The sequence below is a fragment of the Pinus tabuliformis genome, chromosome 9 (assembly GCF_031772625.1).
Source record: "Pinus tabuliformis cultivar Carrire ecotype Pingquan chromosome 9, CPIR1, whole genome shotgun sequence".
NCBI lineage: Eukaryota > Viridiplantae > Streptophyta > Pinopsida > Pinales > Pinaceae > Pinus > Pinus tabuliformis.
Window position 1 is genome coordinate 608,541,915 of NC_142307.1, and position 13,820 is coordinate 608,555,734.

Below are 13,820 nucleotides of genomic sequence, written 5' to 3' on the forward strand. Positions count from 1 at the left end.
TGGGCTTATTAGGTTGTGAATTTGGAACATGTGCAAATGTGTTTGTAGCTAAGAGGAAAGAAATGGAAAAATATGCCAATGCCAATGTGGCAAGGGTCGCTGCATCATCTAAAAAAACAAGAATGGGGATCCCCTTCCATTCTTGAGGAAATGTAACAACAAATTTCCATTTGAGAGTTTTGTTAAGGGTGTAGGTCAAGCAGCGAAAAAACAAAATATTTCGGCGAGAGAGACGGGAAAAGTTTGATATCACCATTTCCTTCTTTTTATATCTAAACTTCATATCATTTAATGTTGCTTAGAGAATGCAATAGGGCAACTATTAATTCAATTTCTCCTAAACCTTAATAATTGCTTGTGAACTTTTTTATCTTATGTTTCTTTATTGGATTTTTTCATCAAACAAATTATCAAGTGCAAAAAAAATAAAGACAATGGACACAAGTATTAGGTTCAAACAACACCCTTCAAAGGGGAAACCCATAAAATCTCTTCTTTTCTTATAGAATCTGCTTTAAATAAGAAAACCAAGACAAACTAAGACCCAAAACCCTAGACCAAGTCCTCTAAGCTCCAAGTTAGCCCTCTAAGAGACCCTTCCAATTAGGTCAAATATCAACCAAGTCAACAAAGTTCATTCCTTTGACCAACTTCCAGCTTCAACTTCGACCCTTAGCTTCGAACCTACAACTTTGACATGCAATCTTTGGATCTGTCGCAGATGCAGAAACCTTAATTTATGGCATGTGTCAACCCTTCAAGAGTTCCTCCTTTAAGCAAGTTAATGTCTCCAAAGTCAATGAGAGTTAAGCGAAGTCAAATCAAAGTATTCATCCCTCTTGCAACTTGGATTTGCAATTCACGCCTACAATTCCTGAGAGGATTTGCAATTCGCACCTACAATTCTTGACCTCCCAGTGGCTACAGAAACCCTAACCTTTGCACGTGTGAGAGAATAAGGCCCAAAAATAGACTTTGTCTTTTCTTGATTTCTCCTTACTTCCTTGATTTTTGCTCTTCCTTCAACCAAGACAAACTAAGACCCAAAACCCTAGACCAAGTCCTCTAAGCTCCAAGTTAGCCCTCTAAGAGACCCTTCCAATTAGGTCAAATATCAACCAAGTCAACAAAGTTCACTCCTTTGACCAACTTCCAGCTTCAACTTCGGCCCTTAGCTTCGAACCTACAACTTTGACTTGCAATCTTTGGCTCTGTAGCAGATGCAAAACCCTAATTTTTGGCATGTGTCAACCCTTCAAGAGTTCCTACTTTAAGCAAGTTAATATCTCCAAAGTCAATGAGAGTTAAGCTAAGTCAAATCAAAGTATTCATCCCTCCTGCAACTTGGATTTGCAATTCACACCTACAATTCTTGGGAGGATTTGCAATTCGCACCTACAATTCTTGGCCTCCTAGTGGCTACGGAAACCCTAACCTTTGCACGTGTGAGAGAATAAGGCCCAAAAATAGACTTTCTCTTTCTTGATTTCTCCATACTTGACTTTCGCTCTTGCTTCAACCAAGACAAACTAAGACCCAAAACCCTAGACCAAGTCCTCCTCTAAGCTCCAAGTTAGCCTTTTAAGAGACCCTTCTAGTTAGGTCAAATATCAACCAAGTCAACAAAGTTCACTCCTTTGACCAACTTCCAGCTTCAACTTCGGCCCTTAGCTTCGAACCTACAACTTTGACTTGCAATCTTTGGCTCTGTAGCAGATGCAGAAACCCTAATTTTTGGCATGTGTCAACCCTTCAAGAGTTCCTCCTTTAAGTAAGTTAATGTCTCCAAAGTCAATGAGAGTTAAGCTAAGTCAAATCAAAGTATTCATCCCTCCTGCAACTTGGATTTGCAATTCACACCTACAATTCCTGGGAGGATTTGCAATTCGCACCTACAATTCTTGGCCTCCCAGTGGCTACGAAAACCCTAACCTTTGCACGTGTGAGAGAATAAGGCCCAAAAATAGACTTTCTCTTTTCTTGATTTCTCTTTACTTCCTTGACTTTCGCTCTTGCTTCATTCTTGTTGCTGGCTTTAGATCGAACTTCTTTCTTGAGAGATCAAAATTGGTGCCAAATGAGGTCAAAGCTATTTGTATTTATATATTTTCCATGAGGTCAAATAGCCTCTTCTAGGCTGGCTTGTGCTTGGAGGCTCATAGGACTTTCTAGACTCATAATTAATATTTTTTTCATGTTACAACTTGCCCAATACGGTCTTATACATTTGTCTTCTTGACTCAAGAAAAATATTCTTTTGACATGACAAATCCTAAAAGCATGAAGAACATGCTTGACCTAGATGACCATCAAAATGGAGCATGAAACCCATTCTTAAAATAATATTTTTCTTTCTTCTTCTTCTTCTTGTACATAAGATATACATATTGACATGAGTACAATGACAATTATGAAGATGGAAACTATACATTTTCCAACACTCCCTCTTAATTAGCGAGGTATTCATACTTGCACAACCAGTACAAGGATACTCTCAAATTGAAGAGTTCTCATAAAAAGAGTCAGGTTGGTAAGCCATCTTTAAGAATCAACATCATGACCAACATTGTCAACATGGTAAGGCCTGAACTTGATAAGTTCTTTATAATACAAGAGCATAATGCTGGGAGGCTTTACGTGAGATACCACACTACCTCTACAAGGTATATACCCCATTTGAATGTTCACTAGGTATGTCTTTTTAGTACTATTCTTATCTTGGATTCCAAATCCTCAAAGAATATCGGTCCTCTTCAACCACTTGTTTTCGATACGTGTCCAATCCTCAAAGAGTGTCGATCCACTTCCTATCTTGGGTTTTCTATTCTCAAGGAAATCACAAATGCTTATCCAATCCTCTATCCACCATTCTCTCTCCATGGCCTTCACTTAGACATATGGTTGTTAGTCCTAGCCTGCATGACACATGAAGAAGAGAATACAAATGTGATGTTCATCATCACTCGCTCTCAACCAGAGAGGAGATCCTCATTCGCTTTTAATTAGGGACTTGATCCTTGCTTCCTTTAGTAACTCCCTCTATAGCATAGAGGTGATTCTTTCATTTCCTTTCAATTGGGAAGACATAACCACAAGCTTTGTAGCTTGTCTTTATAAGTGTATAAGCTACCAATTCTTCATGGATATAGTTGCATGGCTCCCTCTTTCCTTTGTACCTCATCATATTGAGCTTCTTTCTTCCTAGATATTATAGAGCCATCTTCTTCCTTTAATCTTGTGACAGGGTCAAGCCATCAACCTTTGATATCACTTTTCTTTAGATATCAATAAAACATTCTATTAAGCCTTATCATAGCTCCCTCTAAACATGAAAAAGATCTTTGTGAGCACAAAGTTATCCTCTTATACTACTACTTTTCAATTCCAAAATGATGATGTAAACATGGTGACTACATAACCTTTCATGGATTGTCAAAACCATTCACTCAATCCATATGATCTTTGAATCAAGTTCAACATTTAACCAAATAACCAAAATCAAAATATTAATATTAGACTTACCTTATCATGATGGCCCTGTTCATCAAAGTATTTGCATAATTGAATCCTTTGAGATCAACATCCTTTTGCATGTTCCATCTCCATAAAAATCATTCTCCATGCGTTCATTTTAATCAGGGTGCCCATGGATCGAACTTGACTACCAAATTAGAATATCTTCCTCGGAGTTTTCATTATTAACTCATTTCTTTCTTCTGGAAACTATACTAGTCGTTAATTAATATTGTCATATTTGTGCCATGTTACATTGTGGGAGAGTCTTGATCTTTAGCCATTCCAAAGAATATCAAGTCCTTTGAGATCAACATCTTTTGCATGTTCCATCTCCATAAAAATCATTCTACATGCACTCAGTTTAATCAGGGTGCCCATGGATCGAACTTGATTACCAAATTAGAATATCTTCCTTGGAGTTGTCATTATTAACTCCATTTCTTTCTTCCGGAGACTATACTAGTCGTTGATCAATATTGTCATATTTTTGCCATGCTACTTGTGTGAGAGTCTTGATCTTTAGCCATTCAAAAGAGTATCAAACTTCTACTTTCAAGCATCGAGTAACATATGGAAGACTTACCGAGCACATTTTTATATCTAGTTTTTTCTGCATGATTCTTGTAGCTTTGAATCCTACCCTAGAGAAGAATTACTTATGCATACCTTTACTTCCATATAACCATCTAGCCATCCTTTCTTAGATGAGATTGCTTCTTATACTTGTCAAAGATAGGTTTCTTTTTCCCAAGAGAAGAAAGACTTTCATTATGTATTTCACATTGCAACTCGACCATTTGCATTCCTTCATCCTTCAAGAGTATTGTTTCCATACTAGACATACTAGTCATGATGCTTCTCCCAAGAACGTTCCTAAATGATATTTTTTATAGGAGGATCTTTAATCCTTCTTGCAAAATGACTACCTCTAACAATATGTTAGAAAACACTTGGATGAACTATAATATGCAATATGGTCCATTCTTCTCATTCTTGAAAGCTAGATGATTCCTTTCAAAGCAATTTAATCAAGTAGACTCTTATTCTTCTACTATCACATGCTTATTTTTATGATGTTGTGCTTTTACGAAAACTAAGACTCTTCTAGAGTATACAACAATGCATGCTACTCTAATTTCTACTTAATAAAATAATGATAAATTGCATGAAGAACCTAGTAGGGATGGAGCTTCCTTCAATAGTAAAGATCCTTGGGATCTTCTCCTTTCGGCTTCTTCTCAAGTTCTCCATTTTCTTCAGCTATGTGAGCTTCACTTCTTTCTTTTCTTTTGTTGTTCTACTTGTTTGGACAATCCCTCTTAAAGTGGTCATACTCATTGCATCCAAAGCATTTTATCTTAGACATATATGTCTCTCTTGGACTTTCCAAACTTTCCCTTCAACTTCTTGTTTCTTACAGTAAAGGCATTAGACCTTTCATTTGATTCAGTGACATCCTCTGCCTTGATATTAGATTCTTCAAAGATACATTGAGCGCATAACTCATCAAAAGGTGTATTATCCATATTAGAGTAGATACTAGTTGCAAAACTGCTCCAATCAAGTGGCAAAGCATTTAATACACAAATGGTCATTTCATAGTCGGAAATAGTTTCCACAAGCCCTTACAATTGGTCTTTTATTTTTTATATCTTCATGAGATAAGTGGTCATGTATTCATCCTTTGACTTCCTAATTTTGTGTATTTGATTCCTCAAGGATATCTTTTGTCTTACTATATTTATAGAGTACAACTTTACCAACTCATCATACATAGCCTTGGATGTCTTTAAATCAGCAACAAAGGGAACAAGATGGTCCTTTATTGATTCAACAATGATCCTTTGTGCTCTTACTTCTCCTTTCTTGTATTTTTCTAACTGTCGAGTCTTCTCTTTGTTTGGTACAACCACTTCACCAAGGACATATTCCATGACTTCATTTTCTGGGTGCAAGTCAATCCTCTTCTTCCATGCAAGGAAGTTTGTTGATCCAACAAGCTTGTTGCTTTCCTTGCAAAAAGTAGTCATATGATATGTAGATTGAGACAGAGGACAATATAATACTTTTCAACCAAGAGTCATCCTTCTTGATGATGTCTTCGGCTATTTTGATGTTTTCAAGACCTTCAAAGAGACTTTAAAATGCCCTAGAATGATTTCAACAATGCCTTAAGAGAACTTGTCCTTCCTTACTTCAATGGGAGCTTGATGATGAGGTCTTTGAAAGATTGATGTAATAATATTCTTTCTAGGTTAATAGGTTTTATTCTTCTCTTCTTGTGTCCTTTTGCAAATGATTCCCCTTGATAATTAAACCCTTCAAGGTAACCTTCCTAGCTACCTTCTCTTGTTCACCTTACCTCTAGTACCATGTTGGAGAATGCAGTAGGGTAGCTATTAATTCAATTTCTCCTTAACCTTTATAATTTTTTGTGAAATTTATTTATCTTCTTGTGTTTCTTTATTAGATCTTTCCATCAAACAATTATCAAAAGAAAAAACAATAAAGACAATGGGCACAAGTATTAAGCTCCAAGCCAGGGTAAAACCCCTCTAAGGGAAAAACCAAGAAAATATATTTTCTTATAGAATCTGCTTCAAATGAGAAAACTAAGACCCAAAACCCTAGACGAAGTCCTCCTCCAGGCACCAAGTCAATTCTCGAAGACCCTTTCAATTAGGTCAAATACCAACCAAGTCAACGACGCTCACTCTTTCAACCAGCTTCCAGCTTCGAGTTCAGCCCCCAACTTTGAACCTGCAACTTCGACCCAATAGTCGTTGTAGAAACCCTAATTTCTAGCATGTGTCAACCCTTCAAGAGTTTCTCCTTTAAGAAAGTAAATGTCTCCAAAGTCAATGAGAGTCAAGCCAAGGTTAAATCAAAGTATTCAACCCTCCTGCAACTTGGATCTGCAATTTGTCCTCCTGCAACTTGGATCTGCAATTTGGCCTCCTGCGATTCTTGGCATCCTAGTAGTTGCAAAAACCCTAACCTTCGCACATGTGAGAGAATAAGTCCCATAAACACACTTTCTTTCTTCTTGATTTCTCCTTACTTCCTTGACTTTCGCTCTTGCTTCCTTCTTGTTCCTAGCTTCGGATCAAACATCTTTCTTAAGAGATCAAAAATGGTGCCAAATGAGGTTGAAGATGCTTGTATTTATATCCCTTCCATGAGGTCAAGTAGCCTCTTCTAGGCCAACTTGTCATTGGAAATGTTGACTTATACTTGGAGGCTTATAGGACTTTCTAGACTCATAATTAGTATATTTTTCATGTTACAACTTTCCCAATAGGGTCTTTTACAATTGACAAAGATTCTTCTTAACTCAAGAAAAATATTCTTTTGACATGACAAACCATAGAAGCATGAAGAACATGTTTAACCTAGATGGCTATCAAATTGGAGAATGAAACCCATGCTTTTATATATATATATATATATATATATATATATATATATATATATATATATATATATATATATATATATATTCCCTTGTAACATAAGATATACATATTGACATGACTACAATGACAATTATGAAGACCGAAACAAGTTACATTTTCCAACAACACAATCACCCTTATTTATTGAGATGTGTTGAGTTCTAACTCAAGGGGATGCATCGAGGTATGTGCCTCCTGGATCAGAGATGCTTAAAACCACATTGTTGTATAAGACAAAGAAAGAGGTGGATAAAATGCTTGAGCTTATTAAATCAACATGGCCAGTAACAAACTAAATTTATATAAAAATAAACACAAATAATGTAAAAGACAGCAAATAAGATTAATGATTAATTAGTTAGAAATTAATGAAAAGGTATGTCCCTAAGGACATAACTGTTAGTGAAAGGGTACTTACCTGGCTATATATACAAGACCCTCATTCTCATTTTTATCATCCTACATCAATTCTTTATATAATGTACAATCTACACTCACTATCCTACAATGGATGTATTTGTCTACAAAGTATTTTGATATTTCGGCTGCGTATACGACTAGTGGTCGTTACATTGGTATTAGAGCAGTTCAATCCTTTGGCCGCTCCACTGTTGCACAGAGTCACGCTCTCTGATCCAGGCCCTTGACCATCCAGGTTTCATCAACATTGTTGTCGTCAAGATTGAAGTGTTTCGCTACACTTTTGGGAGTTTCTTCGTCGCTAATTCGTTAGATGTTTTTGGCCATTCAACAAAAAAAATTAAAGAAGAAAATCATATAAAAATATACTATTAAAAATATAAAAATATACAAAAAAGAAAAAGAAAAGATATATATAGTCTAGTGTAAAATTTAAAGGAGAACATTCATATATATACAAAGGTTCTACATTATTGATAAAAAGTGCATGATAAAATTAAGAGAAAATCTTTCCAAATATCTTTAAAACTATAGGTAAGAGAAGGAAGAGTATATAATATTATCTTGATTTTTCATTAAGTGGTTTACAAGCCCGTAGTTTTAGCAACCCATGGTATTTTTAAAGTAAAAGAAAAATAAAAAGAATACAAAAACTCTATATGTGAATGGTACATTTTACTTTTATGAGGAGAAAATTAACCGTGTCAAAGGAACATAAGTAGACATATATAAGTGAAATCATATATCTTTATATAAGTATAAAGAGAAACATTCAAATATATATAAGTGAATATAAGAAAAGGGTAGTATTAAATTTTATTCCTTAGTGGATTAAAGGGAAGATATATATTCTTATAAATTTACATAAAAATGTGAATTTGGAGAATATTCCAATTGATAGCTAAGTGTTCACAATCCATCAAATTAAAAGAAATTTTATATATTTAGATTACATAATACATTAAGTCATCTCGACAAAGCAAATGGGATAATCATTGAAAAGAAAAATGAAGGAGCTCAATTCTAAAATGATGATGGAAGAATTTCCTATAATGGTCTTTCAGTTACAGATTATGGAGTAATCACATTAAAAGGAAGTATCCAAGGAAGAGAAGTTAATGTCGCTATCGACCCAAACAACGATAAAAATTATATCAACATCAACTTGGCAAATCAACTATTAATTCCATATCTAAGCATTGGTGTAAAGAAGAAAAAAAATTGACTAAAAGAGTATAAAATTAGTGATCTACAAGTAACAATAGGTCATTATGAGTACATATATTGATTTCATGTTGTAAGAACGGATAAAAAGACAAACATCATACTCAGTCAACCCTAGTTTAAGGATTTGGGTACATTCATGTTAAACATAGAGAAACAAGTTTTGATGTTTACTTATAAAGAGAAGATGGTCACGTTTTGAGACATAACAAGTAAATCAAAATCAATAAAATCTTCATTAGAAGACCTTAAGGATATCTCAGACTTGATGTTTCAAGATAACGAAAAAACTATATCAAAGAAGCAAAAAAATCTTGAAGAAATCATCTGCAGCGAAGACAAAGAAATTTCGCATCTCAGAGATCACCAAGAAAAACTACTCAAACAAGTCAAGAAAGTTAAAGCATCAAAGAAGGAACTCAAGGAGAGTTTATTAGAACAACAAGAAAATTTATGTTTAAATAGCCATAACCAAACATTAGTGGAACAAATCAAGTGTTTAAAAGACGAGAAGTGTGAAGGCCTAAATAAAGTTGACTCAGAGAATGAAGAATGATTACGTCTCAAAAATCATAATCAAAATCTGCTCAAATAGATTAAAAAACTTAAGGACGAAAATAAATCATTGACGAATAGGTTCAAAGAACTTGTCACAAAGGAAGCATTAAAATCTCTAGATGTAGCAGTCCAAACTGAAGAAACAAACATCAGTAACACTAATCTTGTAGTTCAGGCAAATGCAAATCATATTGAAGTAAAAATGTACTCAGAGCTTGTCGTTCAAACAGAGGACACCCCAAATAAGGATTCAGTAGTTAAGTCAACAACAACAATGCCTGATGGAAATCCAGAAACTGCCATAAAAACGTTTAAGGAAGTTCAAACAAGAAAAATTCCTTATCTACATCCGAATCACAAGAGTAGACGCCTTAATAAATCTACAAATCTATATCATGCAAAACATAAAGAAACTTATGTTCCGAAGAATATTGAAATAAGCTCAATCCAGTCATACGATAACTATTCACCACACATCTCCAAGGGTCAGATTATTTCCCATAAGATTAATCTAGGATGGTCTGATATGTTTTTAGTATGACAATTCTTTCTATCGCTCAAAACATCATATCGTCTTGTATCAACAAAGATGAAAGTTCAAAAATGAGAAAATATTCTGAATGATAGAAAAGATCCATTCCATCATCAGTAAGCTTTGCGGACAAATATTTTTGAAGGGGAAGACAATGTAACAAACTAAATTTATATAAAAATAGACACAAATAATGTAAAAAACAACAAATAAGATTAATGATTAATTAGTTAACAATTAATGAAAAGGTATGTCCCTAAGGACATAACCGTTAGTGAAAGGGTACTTACCTGGCTATATATACAGGACCCTCATTCTCATTTGTATCATCCTACACCAATTCTTTATATAATATACAATTTACACTTACTATCCTACGATGGATGTATTTATCTAAGAAGTATTTCAATATTTCCGCTACATATACAACTAGTGGTCGTTACAACCAACATCTGGGGTTAGTATTTTTTTTTGGATGGATAGATCCAACACACCACCCACTCATCAACTTCTTGGTGTCTTCCTTGAATGGACCAGTTTTCTTAAAATCAGTGGATGCACTTGGAAAATACAAGGATGCACAATATATGGGTGAGTTGTTCATTAAATTTATTGAAGGCAAATCATTATAGGCAATGCCCCTGTTTGCAAGGTTGCCGACATGATTGTAGAAGCTAAATATTCACAAGTATTTTGGACACCTTGCATTGTTCATTCCTTGAATTTAGCAATTAAAATTATCGCTTCTGATGTGTCTTGGATTGGAAGTGTTATTGAGGATGCACAACATATTTGCAACTTTGTAAAAAATCATACCAATGCCCTCGCAATCTACAAAGATTACACTTATATATCATTGTTGAAGATTGTAGATACACGGTTTTCCTTTACATTCACCATGTTGAAGAGGTTGAGGGAGGTCAAGACCACTCTTGAGGCCATGGTTATTTCAGAGTTTTGGTCTTTTTGGAAAAAGATAGATCAAGTAGCCTAAAAAGGAGTCAAGGACACAATGTTAGATGATGCTTGGTGGGAAAGGGTAGATCTCACTATTAAGATTATGGACCCTACCATTGCTTTTCTACAATTTGCGGATACAAACCAACCCATCCTAGGAGAGGTTTATGAGGGATGGGATTCTATGATTGAGTGCATGAGGACAATTATTTTACAGAGTGAGTGTCCTTAGTATGACACATCATCGGAGGCTACCTTCACCACCATACAGGATATTATTGTCAGCGGGTGGGACAAGAATTGCATAACTTTACATGGTTTGGATCAATCATTGAATCCAAATTATGATAGTCGTGAGTGGCTGAATGGTGGAACTTCCTGTAGATTCCCTCCCCACATGGATGGTGAAATTTCACAGGGGTGGAAGGATGGATTGAGGTGGATATTTTAGGATAGAGCATCCCTTGATGAGGTGGCCTATGCCTTTGCATATTTTTCCACTGGCACTGGGTGATTTGCAGGATATGTTGTGATTAAAGATAAGGGGACTGAGAATCCCTATTCTTGGTGGGAAACTCATGGGGAAACATGACCGCATCTAGAACATTTAGCCATGAGGCTCCTCTCTCATGTTACTTGATCCTCTTGTTGCGAGAGGAATTGGAGCACATATGGGAATTGTATAGTTTGAAGAAGATCAAGCTTGAGTAGTCCAGGGCAAAGACAATGGTGTATGTGCACACCAACCTTCGTCTTATTTACAGGTAGAGGGAGGAGTGTTTGAAGGGAAAGGCAAAGATGTGGGATCTATTTCCCGATGATATGGGTTTGGACATCAATTTTGAGTTGGCATTGGCCAACTTGGACCTTAATAAGCCAGTGCTAGAGCCTATCACTTTTGATGATGGTGATACTCTTGAGGGGTCATCCTCAACACCAGCAGATGCAGAGATTACATTGAATATAGAGAAGGAGGATGCAAAGGAGGGCTCTGGTGACCTGACAGTGATGTTGATTTTGATGATGATGATTGATGAGCTACCTACTACCTTGTATTTGTTTTGTATTTGCTATTTCTATTTGCCATTGTGATTACTAGTCAGGAGTCCTCAAGGCTAAGTACCTATGTCACATTTTGATTTTGATTACTTAATGACAACACTACAATTTCTTGTCTTTCTCGTATTAGATCATTGATGAATTTGTCATGATTGTATTTGTATGCATAATGTTACAAATTTACAATGTAAAATCTAGATGTATGTATGAATTTGTATCATCATGAGAATTTGTGTAATATGAAATCATTGGAATATATATATGTGTGTGTGTGTGTGCGCGCGTGTGTTTTCTGTTCTAGGGGGTCTACGTGCCCCATGTCAGACACTTGAATTTGTGTGCCTCGTGTCCCCATGTTTGGTGACTTAGGCTCCCTGTTGTTGACATCTTTTAAATTTATGAGAAGTTATTCTCTATTATGATAGCATTTCTCCCATGTAACTCATTGTTTATGATGAAAGGAAAATATTTTTTTCAAGTTTCAAGTGAATTATTTGATTCCATATTTAGCTTATTATAATAGTTGGGTGGTTCAATTCCCTTGAGATTTTGGCACCAATATTTATTACTTTAGCAAGTTTAATTAACACCTCTAAAACTATTAATAATTTATCATAAACCAAGTCATTTGTAATAGGAAATTTTCCACAACACTTATGGAAAAACACCCCAATAAAAAGAAATGAGTTGGAAACTTAAGTATGAAGATCATGCCAAATGACATAAACATATCCATTAAAGCCAAAAAAGACATTACACAACACTAACATAGAAAGGTATGAGATACATTAGTTTCCATGATGTAAAAGTGATTAATTACAATCTCCATTATGTGCCCCAAATTATTATTTTTTTAAACGAGACAAATACTTTATATTAAAGACTTGGATTACACGGCCAAAATTGTTTACATAAAAAAAGAAAGAAACCTAGCTTCAGTCATTTCAGTGACTCCATGTTCTAGTATATCCAAAAAAAGACTTTATTTCCCCTACGAGCCCTCTGGACTATAACATTGCACTGGGATTTCCCATATACCGTAGAAACTGACCTAATATATAAAGATACTTGCAATACATTTAAAAAAAAAACATTAACCAAGATTTGAAGGCCTGACTTCCTCACTGGTGCATTTGTTCCCTCTACTCGTTCCCGCTCCTTCGTCACCAAAGCATGAATTTCCTTACAATTGGAAAAGGACAAAGTTAGGGAGCTCGACAATGATTTCATTCACCTCAGCGAACATGCTATTACTAATCAACTCCAAATTGGAGGGAAGGAAATATGTTTCCATCTTGACAATATTCAACTCTAGGGACACCTCTACTTCTCGAACTTAGCATTGATATGGTCTGCATTAGCCGCACGATCTTTCTCCAGCAACTCCACTCAATGCGTGAGGAGGTCGATTATGCCCATCATCAATTTAAACAAGAATTTGACAACCCTTTTCCAAGAGAGTGTATGGAATTTCCCTTCTTGCGATGCCATCCTCATTTCACTCAGGAAAACACAGTTAATTAGCTTATACTCCATGTTTGAGCCAACAGATGCCACAAATGGAGATGGAGTTTCCTTATATAAGATTTCATCCTAAACTTCACAGTTACCTTCAGCTCTTGCCATTAATGCATACATATTTTCCATCTTCGTTCCCATTAAATATATGTCTTTCTTGAGAGACCTGTTAAACCAACCATGCAGCCAATTTTTTGTGGCATAGTGAACTATTTCTCCATCTCTTCGCCATTAAAGTGCAAGTATAAATTACAATCCTCCCAAGTAGATGAAATAACGACTTGTCCATGAAGCTCCTGTGCTAAGATATGTATCTCGTCAGGGTTCTCAACGCCTTGCCTTAGGATTCCAAAACACCTCCAAGTGGTAATTCCTTCGGTTCCTTCACCCACCTGTCCTACATGCATCCCCTTACTCCATTCATTCTATATCTGACAGCACCATCATTGATGGCCATGCGCTCCACCCATAAAAACATTCCTCTATGTTATGGGAATTGGGCCCTTATCCCATCCATTTATTTCACATATTCCCACTCACAACAACATGCCACAATTTTCCATCTTGTCGTGATTGAGTTG